Below are 16505 nucleotides of genomic sequence, written 5' to 3'. Positions count from 1 at the left end.
AGGCTGGCTTGCTGGGGTTTTTAGGGTTTTGGTGTTGGGTTTTTTTTACTATTACTTTCAATGAATCAAAAAAAAACCAACCCTGAAAGGTAAATAACTCCCAGTCTAAACAAAAGCTAACTAACTGGCTCCTTGGTAAGAGCTGCAGGGACCTTATTTCTAAAGCCTGTATAGAAAGTTAGAAGACAAAAAAAAAATCAAATAAAAAGATGACTCTTACATCTCTGTCAGACTGCAAATGAATATTTTGCTAGTGAGAGTGTAGTTGTATGAATAAAGCATTCTGGATATTTAAGAGAGGAAATCTCTTCCATAGCAGGTACTGTTAATACAGCAAGCACATTTTACCTCCCTTGAAATGAAATAAAAACCAATTCTTTTTGTCACTAACTTTTCAAAGCATTGAATTCAAGAATTCTTTTGGTCTTCTCTTTTCAGAGACATGCAGACAAGAATGAGATAGAACACTGAAAAGATGCAAACCGATCATTTCAGATCCTGTTGTATGAATGATACAATAATTTACAAGTGATGAAATGTCAAAAGGGTCCTGCTGCTGCTTCAGATGCAAATGCCTGGGATTTATAGAATATGGGCTTCAACCTTACAGCATTCACTGAAGAAGAGAGGGGTAAGGGAGTAGGAAGAGGATGCTTAATCCTTTTACTGAAACATCCAGTTCACTCTGAATAGTGATCACATCATTAGCCAGCTTGCTAATTCCTATTTTCAATAGTCTGAGCCTGTGATGCCGAGCATCAAGCCTCAGGAAATAGAACCATAGAATGTTTTGGGTTAAAACAAACCTTAAAGATCATTTGGATCCAACACTCCCTGCCATGCACAAAGACACTTCCCAGTAGATCAGGTTGCTCAAGGCCTTGTGGAGGGAACATTCACAACCTCCCTGGGCAGTCTGTTCCAGTGTCTCATCACCCGCAGCCTCATGGGCAATCTGTTCCTGTGTCTCATCACCCTTACTGTAAAGGATTTCTTCCTAATATCCAGCCTAAATCTCCCCTCTTACAGCCTCAATCCAGTTTACTCTTGTCCTATCACTACAAGCCCTTCTAGAAACTCCCTTGCCCTCTCTCCTGTAGGCTCCTTTCAGACACTGAAATGCTGCTCTTCAATCTCCCTGAAGCCTTCTCTTCTCCAGGCTGAACAGCCTCACCTCTTTCAGCCTGGCCCCACAGGGCAGGTGCTCCAGCGCTCTAATCATTCTCGTGGTGTCGTGGTTTGAGGGGGTCCAGGTTATCCCAGACTCCCTAAAAAAACACAGAGACCAAGATCTGCCACAGGGGATGAACTGGTCAGCCCTGGACATCGTAATGACATCATTCAACCCCATCATCCTGAAAGCACTTTAAAAGGAAGCAGCAAGCGCAATTTGCTCTCTTTTCTCCCTGCCTTTTCAGCTCTCCAGAAGATCCTTATCCAGGTAACTATGTAGGAGTACCCACACTAAATTCAGCTTGTTTGGGGCCTAATTGGGAGACACTGGGGGATGGGAGCAAGTGAGCACTGGGGTTCTGGTGGGTTTTGGGTTGCCTGGGGGGAAGATTTTGGGGGAAACATCGCGTATCCTGTATGTGTATTAGGTGTTAAGGATTCAGGTATGCTGTATCTTTTCCTGCACATTTGTAAATCAGCCTCTCTGTATTTTTTCTCCAGTTCAGTGAGAGCATTATTATTTCACTGCCCTTCTTCATGCTTTCAAACAAATAGCTACAGTACATGGTCTCCTCTGGAACCGCTCCAGCAGTTCCGTGTCCTTCTTATGGTGGGGGCGCCAGATCAAGATACAATGCCCCCCAATGTGTGGGGTCTCACAAGAGTAGAGGGGCAAAATCACCTCTCCTGTCCTGCTGGCCACCCTCCTTTTGAGGCAGCCTAGGGCACAGTTTGCCTTATGACCTGTCAGTGACCACTGTCAGCTAATTTGGAGTGTTTCATCAACTGATACCCCTACATCCTTTTTTTGCTCTCAAGCAACTCCTCACCCAGCCTATGACTATTTCCCTGACCCCCAAGTGTAGGACCTTGCACTTAGCCTTGTTGAACACCATAAGGTTGGCATGGGCCTACCTCTTAAGTCTCTCCTGCCCTCCGGCATGTCAACCATTCTATACAGCTTGGTGTCATCCACAAACTTGCTGAGGGTGCCTCAGAAACACTGTCCATGTTGCTAACAACGACATTAAATAGCACTGGTCCCAGTACTGACACCCATGGTTTCCATTTGGACATTCAGCCATTGACCACAATTCACTCTGCACATCACACAGTCTCACAGTATCACCAAGGTTGGAAGAGACCTCATAGATAATCAAGTCCAACCTGCTACCACAGAGCTCAAGGCTAGACCATGGCACCAAGTGCCACCTCCAATCCTGCCTTGAACTGCCCCAGGGACGGCGACTCCACCACCTCCCCGGGCAGCCCATTCCAGTGTCCAATGACTCTCTCAGGGAAGAACTTTCTCCTCACCTCAAGCCTAAATTTCCCCTGGTGCAGCCTGAGGCTGTGTCCTCTTGTTCTGGTGCTGGCCACCTGAGAGAAGAGAGCAACCTCCTCCTGGCCACAACCTCCCCTCAGGTAGTTATAGACAGCAATAAGGTCACCCCTGAGCCTCCTCTTCTCCAGGCTAACCAATCCCAGCTCCCTCAGCCTCTCCTCGTAGGGCTGTGCTCAAGGCCTCTCCCCAGCCTCATTGCCCTTCTCTGGACACGCTCAAGCATCTCAATGTCCCTCCTAAACTGGGGGGCCCAGAACTGAACACAGTACTCAAGGTGTGGTCTGACCAATGCAGAGTACAGGGGCAGAATGAGCCCTAAGCCTGGATAGGACTGACTTGGTCTGATGAGTCTTCTGAGGTAGGCTGTAGATAAACACAGATTTGATGAGGCTGTTGATCAGATCTGACCAGGGCTGATTTGAGCTCTGTTTCGGTTTTGCACTTGCCCACGCTGATGATGAACTACTGCTTGTTACCAGCCGAACCAATTGAACACTATCAGTTTAAAGATGCATGGTGTGGCTTCTGTACCATCTTTGGATAAGCTGTGAATATTGTGATCTGACAGAAATATCTGTTTCACTCCTCAGGCAGACTCAATTCAGTTTAACTGCTATATCTTTGCCTTTAATTCCTGCTGCAATTCATTACCTCAAATCGCAGGGTGTAATAACCTATTGTGCCAATTAGACTTTTTTTTTCACTTCCCTGCAATTCATCATTTTTATTTGATTTCAGGTGTAAAATGAAAAGCACCAACCAACAAAATTACTTAGGGCCATAATGACCTCGTACAATGGAGCCATTCATCATCAGTACCAAATTTTGCTCTGCACAAGTCCTACAAATAGTTTCAATTATTAGCTTTACACAAGCACTCTGTAAAACATACATTAAGCACTGTGCCTGATCCTAAGGCCTGATGAGTTTGAATTAGTATCTGTTGGAAGTCATAGAATCACAGAATCATAGTATCTGTTGGAAGTGCTTTGTGTTACTCAGTCTGGATCAGAAGTAGCACAGATTCAGCCCAGTCAGACCCATTTCAGAAAGTCTTGACCCCAAAAGACTTTATGCACAGAAATATCTCAGACAATATAGCAGGAATACAGCAAATAATTGTAGTGCCCAAACTAGAATGCCAGCTAGAGATGAGGATAAACACTGAAAAGGGTCAAAAGCTAACATCAGTCATTAGATACTGCTTTATGATACTATTTTCATACATCTCTAACTATTTGCAATTTACATTTGTTTATAATAAGGAAAGAGAGGCATCCTTAAGCAAAAGGACTACCTTAATTCATGGAATCATTTAGGTTGGAAAAAAACTTTCAAGATTCATAGAATCATAGAATGGTTTGAATTAGAGGGGACCTTAAAGATCAACAAATCCAGCCCCCCTGTCATGGGCAGGGACACCTTTCACTAGATAAGATTATTCAAAGCCTCATCCAGCTTGGACTTGAACACTTCCTGGGGGGGGCATCCACAACCTTCCTGGGCAACTTGATTCAGCATCTCATCAGCCTTAGTGCAAAGAATGTCTCTCTAACATCCAGTCTAAATCTACCCTCCATATTTAGAGATGATATCTAGATCAACATGTGGCCAGTGAATTAAAATTCTAGACACTAGACAAAACAAGGCATATTGGGCTGTCATAATCTCATATGATGGCCACAGATTTACACTGTGGTTGATTTAACATATTTTATTCTATTTTTAAGCTGTTCTGTCTCTTTTTAGTGATATAAATGAGCACAATCTCAGTGCAAGCACTGTGCTGCATAATGATCAGGTTACACATGGAACTATTAAATTTGGCCAGGATTTTTTTCAAACAAAAAGGGAAGGGAAGGGAAAGGGGAAGGGAAAGGAAAGGGAAAGGGGAAGGGGAAGGGGAAGGGGAAGGGGAAGGGGAAGGGGAAGGGGAAGGGAGAGAAAAAGAAAAGAGAAGAGAAGACAAGAGAAGAACAGAGAAGAGAAGAAGAAAAGAGAAAAAAAAGAGAGAAAAAGAAAAAGAAAAAAAGAAAAAGAATAGAAACTAAACTTCTCACAAAGGTTAGGTGGTGATCTGTCAGTGAGAGTAAAACTGTGACCATGGTTTCAGAAACCACAGGTAAATTCACCCTCCTGGTGATGCTCAAGGCCAGGCTGGATGAGGTCTTCAGCAATCTGATTGAGTGGAAGGTGTCCCTGCCAATGGCAGGGGAGTTGGAATTGGATGATCTTTAAGGTCCCTTCCAATCCAAACAAGCTTAGGAATCTGTAAATCTATGAAAAGATGAGGAGAGTGGCTCAGATGAACAGTCAGTGGTACAAACAGATTTTCCACCTCCAGGTATTTGAATAATTCAATAGCATGAATCTTTAGCTCATATGTCTAAAGAGAGACTACCAACTATGAAGTAATTCCTTATTCTAGGCTATGCCACACAGTTTCTTGAAGGAAATAAAACACCAAATGTTAACTCAACACCGTGGAGGTGTTCAAGAAACGTGTGTAGATGACACTTTGGAATGCAGTGTTAGGTCAATAGTTGGACATGATGATCTTACAGGTCGTTTCATAATGATCTTAAGGTCTTTTCATGATGATCTTACAGGTCTTTTCCAGCCAAAACAACTCTGTGATTCTAATTATTCTATTCCATTACAAAGGGCAGCCAAGTAATGAGATCTCACCACGTTTAAACGTAATTCTCATCTTCCCATCAGTCCAAGTAATACTGTGATGAGCTATTCATATAATCTATGAGGGTAGATTTACACTGGATATTAGAAAGAAATTCTTTCCAATGAAAGAGACACTGAAACAAGCTGCCCAGAAAGGTTGTGGATGCCCTCTCCCTGGAGGGTCAGCTTGGATGAAGTCTTGAGCAATGTGGTCTAGCAGAAGGTGTGCCTGCCCAAGGCAGGGTGGTTGGAACTAGGTGATTTTTAAGGTCTCATCCAACCCAAACCATTCTATGGGTGTAGGATTCTGTGATTGCTAAAAAAATCTATGAAAAAAAAAAGCAATAATGTTCTGAAGGTTGCACTCCTACCCTGTAGTAGGCAAACCCACTCTATTGGTATGCAGGTTGTGCTAGAAAGGCAGCTTCATGCCTCGATTTTTTTTCTAACATGCTTGTTCCCATCACTGTGACTGAAATGAGTAGTTTAGCTGTTGGTCCACATGACCCTTAGGTCAGCACATCACAGCTTGCAAAGCACAATGCACCTGCCAGAGCCTGTAATACCAACATCTCCTGCATCAGCATTTCACTGTATTCATCTGATCAGCATTGCTTTTCCTCCTGTGTTCTCACCCCAAATGGGTTTGGGGGTTTTTTGGCTTTATGCATGTGCTTACATCACAGGCTGCATGAAGGAAAAGTCCTCAGAATCACAGACTCACAGAATGGTAGGGAGGGAAATAAACAACCAAGAGATGTGATGCAGATTTTGATCAAACAAATGGGGGAAGAAAACCAGTCATCAAATTAAATAAAAGGATCATTAAAGGCAGATACTCTTGTACTCACAGTCAAACACAAGGCAAGTAGACCAGTATGATGTTCCTTCTGCTTTGGCTGGACAGCATCAGCTCTGGGGTTAATTAGTAGACTTTTCCTTCAATTTGGAAGACCAGCTGAGGTCTCACCTTGGTTTTAAAAGTGTGTCATTGAAGATAGTCTACGAATCTCCTACTCTGGGGAGGTTTTTAACCCACCTGTGTAACGTGCTTTGGAGGACCCTGCTTCTTCAGGGAGTTAGAACCAGATGATCACAGAATCACAGAAACATTCCAGTTGGAAAAGACCCTCAGGATCACCAAGTCCAATTGATATACCTGCTCTATAAGATTCACCCTAAACCATATGCCCAAGCACCACATCCAAAGGACTTTTAAACACACACAAGCCTGGTGACACAACCACCTCCCTGGGCAGCCCATTCCTGTGCTTGACCACTCTTGCCATGAATCAGTGTTTCCTGATATCCAGCATAAACCTACCCAGTGGCAGCTTCAAGCCCTTCCCTCTTGTTCTATAACTTCTCACCTGTGAGAAGAGACCAGCAGCAGCCTCTCCACAATGTCCTTTCAGGTAGCTGTAGGCAGCAATGAGGTCTCCCCTCAGGCTCCTCTTTTTCAAACTAACCATCCCCAGCTCCTTCAGTCACTCTACAGAAGATTCATTCTCCAGGCCCTTCCCCAGCTTTGTTGCCCTCCTCTGCACTCACTCCAGCACCTCCACATCCCTCTTGTGCCCAAAACTGAACACAGTACTCCAGATGTGGCCCCACAAGAGCCCAGTACAAGAGGACAATCACTTCCCTGCTCCTGCTGGGCACAGCAATTCTAATAGAAGCCAAGATGCCACTGGCTTTCTTTGCCACCTGGGCATACTGCTGGTTCACATTCAGCTGCTTGCCAACCCCCAGGTCCCTTTCTTCCAGACATCTTTCCAGAAGCACTTCCTTAGGCCTGTACTGTTGGTTGGGGTTGTTGTGACCCAAGTGCTGGACCTGGCATTTGGCCTTATTGAAGCTCATCCCAGTAGCATTGATCCATTGATCCAATCTATCCAAGTTCCTCTGTGGAGCCTCCCTACCCTTGTGCTGATCAACACTTCCATCTAACCTGGTGTCACCAGCAAACTTATAACACACTCTATGTCTTCATCGAGGTCATCAATAATGATGTTAAACAGAAGGTTCCTTCCACACCCCCCACACCCCCCCCCCCCCATGCTGAGCTTCTGTGAAGAACAGACATGATGATTACACTGAAATAACTTCCAATAAGCTGATTTACCTTTCCTATGTTAGGCTGAACAAAACAACATGGAATCATTCATGAAACCTCTACCTAGCTATATATCTAGAGAGAACAAACAGCCTGTCTGAAGTATGTCTTCCATCTTTGTTATCTCAAAGCACAGACTTTTCTGCCATTGCTTTGGGATGATGTATAACATTCCTTTAAGGCATTTGATCAGCAGGAGGATGTTGCCCTTCTCCTACCCTAACCCTCATGTTTTATGAAAAGGATGAGCTTGCACCACAGGAGGAAATGTGCCTGTCTGTGCCTTGTTTTGTTTGTTGTTTTTGTTTTGTTCCCCACTATACTATTTATTCTCTCATTGATAAATTCTGAAGAGGGTGAACATACTGTGTACAGATCCTTGTGATGTTGTGCCACTGTGATATCAGCGACTGAGCATCATATAGAATAGCAGATGATGGCCTGAGGGTAAATCCTGGTCCTCTCAAGAGTAAGTTCTTAATTTTGAGGCACTTTAATCTGATGTCCTTACCTCTCCTGCACTATTGCTTCTACTTTACTGAGATGTTGGACTACTTCAGCTTTTTATATGTAGATCCACAGATTCATAGAATGGTTTGACTGGGAAAGTAGTTTAAATATCACCTAGCTCCAACTGCCCTGCCATGCCTTATTCAATCTGACCTTGAACACCTCTGGAGACAGGGAACCCACAGGCTCCCTGGATGTCCTGTTCCAGTGTCTCACCACCCTCACTGTAGAGTCTTTTCTACTTTATAAATAGAATTCCAGTGAATGTTCTTGCTTTTGACTGGTTTTATGCTTGCATATAGGTAGATTTGTATATCATATCCATGTGTATGTGTGTGTAAAATCTTATTTTATGGAATAAACCTGTCTTCAGCAAAGAGCCTGTGTCCTGCAGTGCTTGAGCTGAAACCTAGCTGTCACTTTCTGCATGCATTTTGCTGCAGACAACTGACAAGAGCAAATGTTTCAGTAATTCATTTCAGCAAACATCAGTAATGTTTCTAGTCAAGAGTCCAATCTGCATCATCTAAGCAAGAACATTCCATCAGTATTAAGATTAATTCATAAAAATTAGATTAGCAGTCTCATAAGGTGAGAAATTCTCATATCTACCCAAAAGCTACCATTCATACCTCCTTCCTTTAGTGCACATCTGGAAAGGCAAAAATGATTGCAAGTATAAAACTTTCATAATTCCAATTCAAGTTATTTTCTCATAGAGGTACCTTTTTGTTTGCAGTGCATAAAACTAAAGGATCTTAGGCTATTGCTGAACCTTCTGGATGCTAATGAAAGACAAACCAGGGAAGCAGCAAAAGAACAGATTTGCATCTGTAAGCAGAGAGAGGCTCATAGCACACAAGGTCTTCCAGTGCTTGACATACATAACTGAAAACCACAATAATTGCTCTGTACTATCAAGACATTTCCTTCTTAGAACTAAACATCTGTGAATCATGGAAGCTAATGTTGAAGGCATGACCTGATAAACTGGTGGGAACAATTTAGGCTTTTACAAGAAAAGGCTCTCAGAAAACCTCCTGATTTGCATGCTGAGGGCAGCACCAGGGCAGGGATGGGAGGTGTAGTAAGGGGAGCAGGACATGGCTGGGGAGAAGGTGTGATCATTTTAAAGGCTTAACTCTGTGCTAAGCTTTTAAAAGAGGCAGCAGGAGGGGGAAGTGGAAAGAATGAAGAGGCTTCATAACTTTTGCTTTATATTCATACAATGAAGCTGTTCTGAAACAGCCAGCCAGCCAAAGTCACTGTCTGCCCTGAAAGTAGGTTATGGCAATTTCAGCATGAGAGGATGGGGGAAAGGAAGGGTAGGAGACAGAAGTAGGGAAGGCAGGCAGGAACATATCTGTATTCTGCTTTCAAACTTGCTACTGGCAACTCTGCTGCAGCTTCGAACTCTGAATTGCCTCTTATGAGACTGAGTCACCTGCTTGTCTGTGTCCTCTGCTGATCCCACTCCTGTTCCCTGCACACAGTTACTTCCTCTGCTCATAAGATGTAAGTCCTCCTCAGAGTGAGGAGTGGGCCAGGATGTACAGCAAGGTGTCCATTCCAGGTACTACCTTGGCATTTGCAGGTAGGCAGAGTTTAAAGGTGCTTTAGACATGACTAGTAACATGCACAGATACATGTATGTACAAACATACTGCAAGTATGGAGATGAATTTCCTGTCACAGCACTAAAGAACGAAAATTCAGATAGAAAATAATTGTTAAAGGCATGGATGAGACTGAAAAAGGGGCTTTTGGCAGCTCTAAAGACCTTTCTTACTCTGAGAAAAAAGTGTAGTCTCGCCTGGCATCTTGCTCCTTAGAAGACCAAATCAAATCCAGATGAACTACTGGCACTGCTGATAATACTACTAAGGATATGATTCAAGTGAGAAGGAGATTATTAAAGTAGTTTCAATTCTGACATTGATATTTGACATTATCATGTCAGGAAATATTGTTATGAAATGACTGTAGCACTTTTATCCTGGTTTTAAGGAAGTTATACCCTGTCCAACTAGCTGAAGTAGGGCTATGATCTGAGAGAGAGGTAAGAAGTAGCCGAGAAAAACACATTAAAAGGAGAGAAAGAACTAGCAAGGCCATAAGCATAAGCAAACATGCTGTTAAAAAGTGCAGTCACTGCTCCAACATGCTGTCAGGATGAGGCCTTAGCACATTCTGGAGACATGAAGCTTCTTACTCTGCCATGGGACACCCAAGGATCAGCACAGACTTTGGTTTCAGATCAGATTAGGCCTCATGCTCATCAGATGCATCCCTCACTTAATATAGTTTGTCTGTAACACAGCCTAAGAGGACTATTATTAAAAGATTAGGCTGCCTCCATCCTCTTGCTTAATTAATTTTTCAGTGTGGAAGGAAACTCCATAGTCCCCAGTCTGTCACTGTGATGTAATCTATCACAGTATCTGATCACAAGCAGAGCAGTCAGTCTCCAGGGACATCTGTGGATGAGAAAATCATTTGGTGGCCAGTTCAAGATCAGCCAAGCCCAGATTCTTCCTAACTTGGGAGTGGCAGCTTGGGGAAAACTGGAGGCTGCTGTGAAGGTGCTGCTCTTGGAGGGGGCTGAGAACGGCATCACCTTAAAGCAGCAGGCAGTGTTCCTGTGAATCTTGCGCTGAATTATGCAGTTTTCTCCCCTGCCTTTTTCACAGAATCACAGCAATATGAATCAATATGGATCCTCTAATCTGAAGTTTCTACCTTTACTCCAAGTTAGTGCAGTTCACCAGCATCTTAGAATCATAAAATCAACCATATTGGAAGAGACCTCCAAGATTATCCAGTCTAACCTAGCACCCAGCCCTATCCAATCAACTAGACCATGGCACTAAGTGCCTCAATCAGTCTTTTTTTGAACACCTCCAGGGACAGTGACCCCTGTGCCAAGTCTCTTGGTCTCATTTTTTCCTCTTCATAGAATCCCAGCATTGTAGAGGGTGGAAGGGATCATCCAGTCCAACTGCACTAGAAAGTGAAGTTTTCCCTAGTTTCTGACCCAAAGGGATCTATGTTCAGGATAGGCTTTGGATGGGAGTTGAAAGGATGTCAAGTGTTTTGAAATGACATGCAAATATGTGACATCTTCCTCTTAAATCCATGGCTACACTAGGAAACCTCTTATTAATGATAAAACTAACCAGGAAAAAGAAACAGCCACACACTGAATTCTGGTGCTTCAAGATAAAAATACAACCAGCTTGTCCTGAAGAAAGGTCATGTACTAAGACATTCCTTTTGCAGAAAATGAGTAATAATTGCTATGAACTTTTCACTGCAATATTTTAAAGGAATCTTTAGTCTGAAAAAAAAAACTCATGGTGGAATCTTGCATTAGTGGTGAGACATTGGAACAGGTTGCCCATGAAAGTTGTAGATGCTCCTACCTGGAGTTGTTCAAGGCTAGGTTGGATGAGGTCTTGAGCAGTAAGTTCTAGTGGAAAGTGTCCCAGCCCATGCCAGGCAGGCTGGAATTAGATGATTTTTAAGGTACTCTCCAATCTAAACTGTTCTATGAATCTATGAAACAAAGGAAGAACATAGGAATGAATGAGACACTGCATGCTCTCAGTTAGCAAATGGACCCATAGCAAGGGTGTTCATTTATGACTCTGACAACACCATCCAATTTTTTGTCTGTCTCTTGTGGGCTCAGATGTGCAGTTTAGAGTGGAGGTGCAATCCTCCAGAAAGTCAGCTTGCCAATAACCATTCAACTGCATGGTTATGTTAGAGCATCACACTTACTTAAAAAGAAGGCAGCCTGCAGTAGCTAGCCTGCTAAAACAACAAGATTAGGCTTTATTTTTGTTAGATAAAAGGACACTTTCATGTTGGTCAGGAACACCTCTGTGTTCACATGGATACAGATCTCTTTTGTCCCCCTCGTGACTCTAATGAAAGGCATTTCAGATTTCATTACCACAGCCACTGCTGAAATGTGTATTAAATTAGAGATGTTCCAGTCCTGGGGACTTAACAGTAATTCAGACAGCTATGGAACCTCTGCAGACCTGTCAGTCTCTTCTCTCTGCTTAACATCTGCTCCAGTAAATCCCAATCAGATGTTGTTTCACCAAGCCCACAGTAAAACTTAGCAGCTTCAAACAAATATCATTCCAAAGTGCCTCCTGTTGAGGAGAGCTGTTAAGGACAGATATGCATGAATGTGGATATATTCATCAGAAACTAAGCCACCTAAACTAAGCAGTGCTCACCGTGACAGAATTGTTGTCTACAAGAGCCAAGGGCCTCGATTTCTAAGTCACTCATTTTTTAAAGTGGGCTAGTTTGAAGCAGGCTGCAATGTTTTGGTGAGAAGGACTAGATCATAGGCTGTGAAATCAAAACAAGACTGATGTGTACTTTGCTCATAGGCTTGCTGAGATGTATAAAAACATAAATCAAAACACAGATAACACATCCAGCATCACTCTCACTTGGGCTGCTGGCTGGGCTGCATCTCTAAACTCACACTACATTTTGGGCTAAGCCACTTTGCTTCCTAACCCCCTGGCCAAACCTCCATTCTTCCTTGGGACTGGGGTAAGGTTGAGAGGGGTAGGGGGAAGGTGCAGGGGTGGTTGAGAGCCCCTCCTGGGGACTCAGGTTTCTGGGAGGGGAGTTGTGTTTCTGTATTGCCTTTTCCCTTGTCTATTTCTATCACTGTATATACTGTAAATATCTGCTTGTATATTGTGCCAGCTGTAAATATAAGCTTCATTCGTACTTCCAGAGCCAGCTGAGTCTAGTCTGGGTGGTTTCTAAAGTGTTGGGGTGCAGGGAACACCCAAACCATCACATTAAGTTTCCAAAAAATGATGGCAATTAAACACAGGATTTTCCTCTTAGGGCAGCAGCAGAGTTGGAAAGTCTTTGGGCGTATGCATACCATAGGCAAAGAGAAGTCAATCACCTGGTAAGACACTGCAGGTTGCCCAGGGAGGTTGGGGATGCTCCCTCCCTGAGGGTGATCAAGGCCAGGTTGGGTGAGGCCTTGAGCAATCTGCTCTAGTGGAAAGTGTCCCTGGCCATGGCAGAGCAGTTGGAACTAGATGGTATTTCAGGTCCCTCCCAATCCTAATCATTCTATGATTCTGAGATCTTAACTAAGAATTCTTGGAAGTAACCCAGATATTGATTTTAAAACTAAATTTGAGTTTGACACTGATTTCCAAATCATAGATGCTGCTCATCTATGGAGCTTCCATAACTGCTGTCATCAGTAGTTATTGTAAGGCTCAGGAAAAACTCAGGATGGGAAAGAGAACATGCTACTGGTACCAACAGCACTTTTACCCACACCACTTTTTACCCTTGTGTAATACGGGGAAGATTAATTCATGTCCATACTTCAGCACTTCACAGTATCACAGTATCAACAAGGTTGGAAGAGACCTCACAGATCATCAAGTCCAACCCTTTACCACAGAGCTCAAGGCTAGACCATGGCACCAAGTGCCACGTCCAATGCTGCCTTGAACAGCTCCAGGGACGGCGACTCCACCACCTCCCCGGGCAGCCCATTCCAGTGTCCAATGACTCTCTCAGTGAAGAACTTTCTCCTCACCTCCAGCCTAAATTTCCCCTGGTGCAGCCTGAGGCTGTGTCCTCTTGTTCTGGTGCTGGCCACCTGAGAGAAGAGAGCAACCTCCTCCTGGCCACAACCACCCCTCAGGTAGTTGTAGACAGCAATGAGGTCTCCCCTGAGCCTCCTCTTCTCCAGGCTAACCAATCCCAGCTCCCTCAGCTTCTCCTCGTAGGAGTACAGGGGAAAAGTTATCTCCCTTGTCCTACTGGCCACACTGTTCCTGATGCAGGCCAGGATGCCATTGGCTCTCTTGACCACCTGGGTACACTGCTGGCTCATCTTCAGCTACTATCTACCAGTACCCCCAGATCCCTTTCTTTCTGGCTGCTCTCCAGCCACACTGTCCCCAGCCTGCAATGCTGCTTGGGGTTGTTGTGGCCAAAGTGCAGAACGCTGGGTTCCTTGCTGGTCCCTTTCAGGTGCATTTTGCCTTCTGTTCTCCTAAATGAAACCTCCACGTTCATCCGAGGTCTGTGGACTGAGTTGCTGGTTAGTTTTAGAGTTCTATTCCTGATTAGCATGCTCTGACTAGAAGCACTAGATTTGATAATAAAAAAAGGTATACTTGAAGAAAGGCAGTGCCAGAGTGGCCACAATGTGGGCAACATAATTCATTGGAGAGTTATAGTAAATGGATAAACAACAATTGGTAGCTGATAACAAACAGATTCTGCTTCAATTGCTTGAACAGATAAAACCACTCTTCTGTCAAATTAAACTTTGGAAAATGAGTCCATAAGTCCTTTTAAAATACTATCTGCTAAGATTAGAGTTCATCTTCTGAATGTCCCAAAAATAACCACTAAAAGCTTCCAGCTACGCTTGAATTAACAAGCCACTATATATGATCCACAAATTTGACATACTATGAATTAAGCATATAATGATAGGGGAGGGGAAAGAGAAGGAAATGAAGACAAAATGGGAATATTCTCCTAGTTTTAGAGATGTAGGTTAGGCATCCAAAAACAAGAGGTTAATTCCCCTGGGCTTCTTCTGTTACAGGGAAAACAGGAATCAGTGCTACCACTTTTGTTTTTTGGCAGAAATCAATGCTGTGGTTGGTCTGGCATCTTAATCTAACACCTTCAAACCAAACAGCACAAAAATCCCTAAGATTATACAAAGATCACTAGCAAGCATAATTTCACATCACTAATTGTTACTGGTGGATATTAAGGGGATTAAGGCAAATAGAATCAACCAGGTTGGAAGAGAACTCCAAGATCATCCAGTCCAAACCTAGCACCCAGCCCTAGCCAGTCAACCAGACCATGGCACCAAGTGCCTCATCCAGGCTTTTCTTCAACACCTCCAGGGATGGCAACTCCACCACCTCCCTGGGCAGCCCATTCCAATGCCAATCACTCTCTCTGCCAACAACTTCCTCCTAACATCCAGCCTATACTTCCCCTGGCACAACTTGAGACTGTCCCCCCTTGTTCTGTTGCTGGTTGCCTGGCAGAAAAGACCAACCCCCACCTGGCTACAGTCTCCCTTCAGGTAGTTGTAGACAGCAATGAGGTTCCCCCCTGAGCCTCCTCTTCTCCAGGCTGCACACCCCCAGCTCCCTCAGCCTCTCCTATAGCATCCCATTTTTCTGCTTTGTGTTATTTCAGAAGGGGACACTGAATCTCCAGCAAAAACTAATTTGCTTCTTTTCCCCTCAACTAACCAAAAAACATCAGATGAATTTATCATTATTGTGATTACAGGAGTCTGTAATGATGAGGCCAGTGGAAGGAGGCTTTATTGCATGTCATTTGTCCATTCCAACTAACAAACCAAGGTTATTCATTGCACGAAGCGATCACCAGTGATGTAGAGACACTGATGATTAATGCCTAGGTATTGAACCCACACTTCATCCTAATGTATTTCTTCTGGAAACCTGCACCTGATGGTAACCAACATGCATATTGGATCGATGGGCCAATGTTTATGACATGAACTTCAACAAGGCCAAACACCAGATCCTGCACTTGGGTCACAACAACCCCAACCAACACTACAGGCCTAAGGAAGTGCTTCTGGAAAGATGTCTGGAAGAAAGGGACCTGGGGGTTGGCAAGCAGCTGAGTGTGAGCCAGCAGTATGCCCAGGTGGCAAAGAAAGCCAGTGGCATCTTGGCGTCTGTTAGAATTGCTGTGCCCAGCAGGAGCAGGGAAGTGATTGTCCCCTTGTACTGGGCTCTGGTGGGGCTGCACCTGGAGTATTGTGTTCAGTTTTGGGCACAAGAGGGATGTGGAGGTGCTGGAGTGAGTGCAGAGGAGGGCAACAAAGCTGGGGAAGGGCCTGGAGAATAAATCTTCTGTAGAGTGACTGAAGGAGCTGGGGATGGTTAGTTCGAAAAAGAGGAGCCTGAGGGGAGACCTCATTGCTGCCTACAGCTACCTGAAAGGACATTGTGGAGAGGCTGCTGCTGGTCTCTTCTCACAGGTAAATAGTGATAGAACAAGAGGGAAGGGCTTGAAGCTGCCACTGGGTAGGTTTACGCTGGATATCAGGAAACACTGATTTCATGGCAAGAGTGGTCAAGCACAGGAATGGGCTGCCCAGGGAGGTGGTTGTGTCACCAACCCTGGATGTGTTTAAAAGTCCTTTGGATGTGGTGCTTGGGCATGTGGTTTAGGGTGAACCTTATAGAGCAGGTATATCAATTGGACTTGGTGATCCTGAGGGTCTTTTCCAACTGGAATGTTTTTGTGATTCTGTAATGGTTCAAAAAAATCTTTAAGATCTTTGACTGGCCCAAACCTTCTTTATCTGCACAGATAGAGCATGAGTCTCCCCAGAATCTAACAACATAGATGGCAGCTGGTGAGGAAAATGCTCTCATCCAAACTTAAAGAAACACCTCAACTTCTCCCAGAAGAGAATAAAATAAGGAAATAAACCCCAGAAAACGATGAAAAGGGAGAGATGCTGCATTTTTTCAGGTTTTGCATAGCTGCTTTGAGAGTATTTAAAAGTATTGTTCTCCTATTTTGAGAAGAGCTTGGGTAAAAAAACTCACATGAAAGAAATATTTAAAAATCATGTTGAGGAGAGAGTGA

The sequence above is a fragment of the Pogoniulus pusillus genome, chromosome 5 (assembly GCF_015220805.1).
Source record: "Pogoniulus pusillus isolate bPogPus1 chromosome 5, bPogPus1.pri, whole genome shotgun sequence".
Lineage (NCBI taxonomy): Eukaryota > Metazoa > Chordata > Aves > Piciformes > Lybiidae > Pogoniulus > Pogoniulus pusillus.
This window is presented reverse-complemented; position numbering follows the sequence as displayed.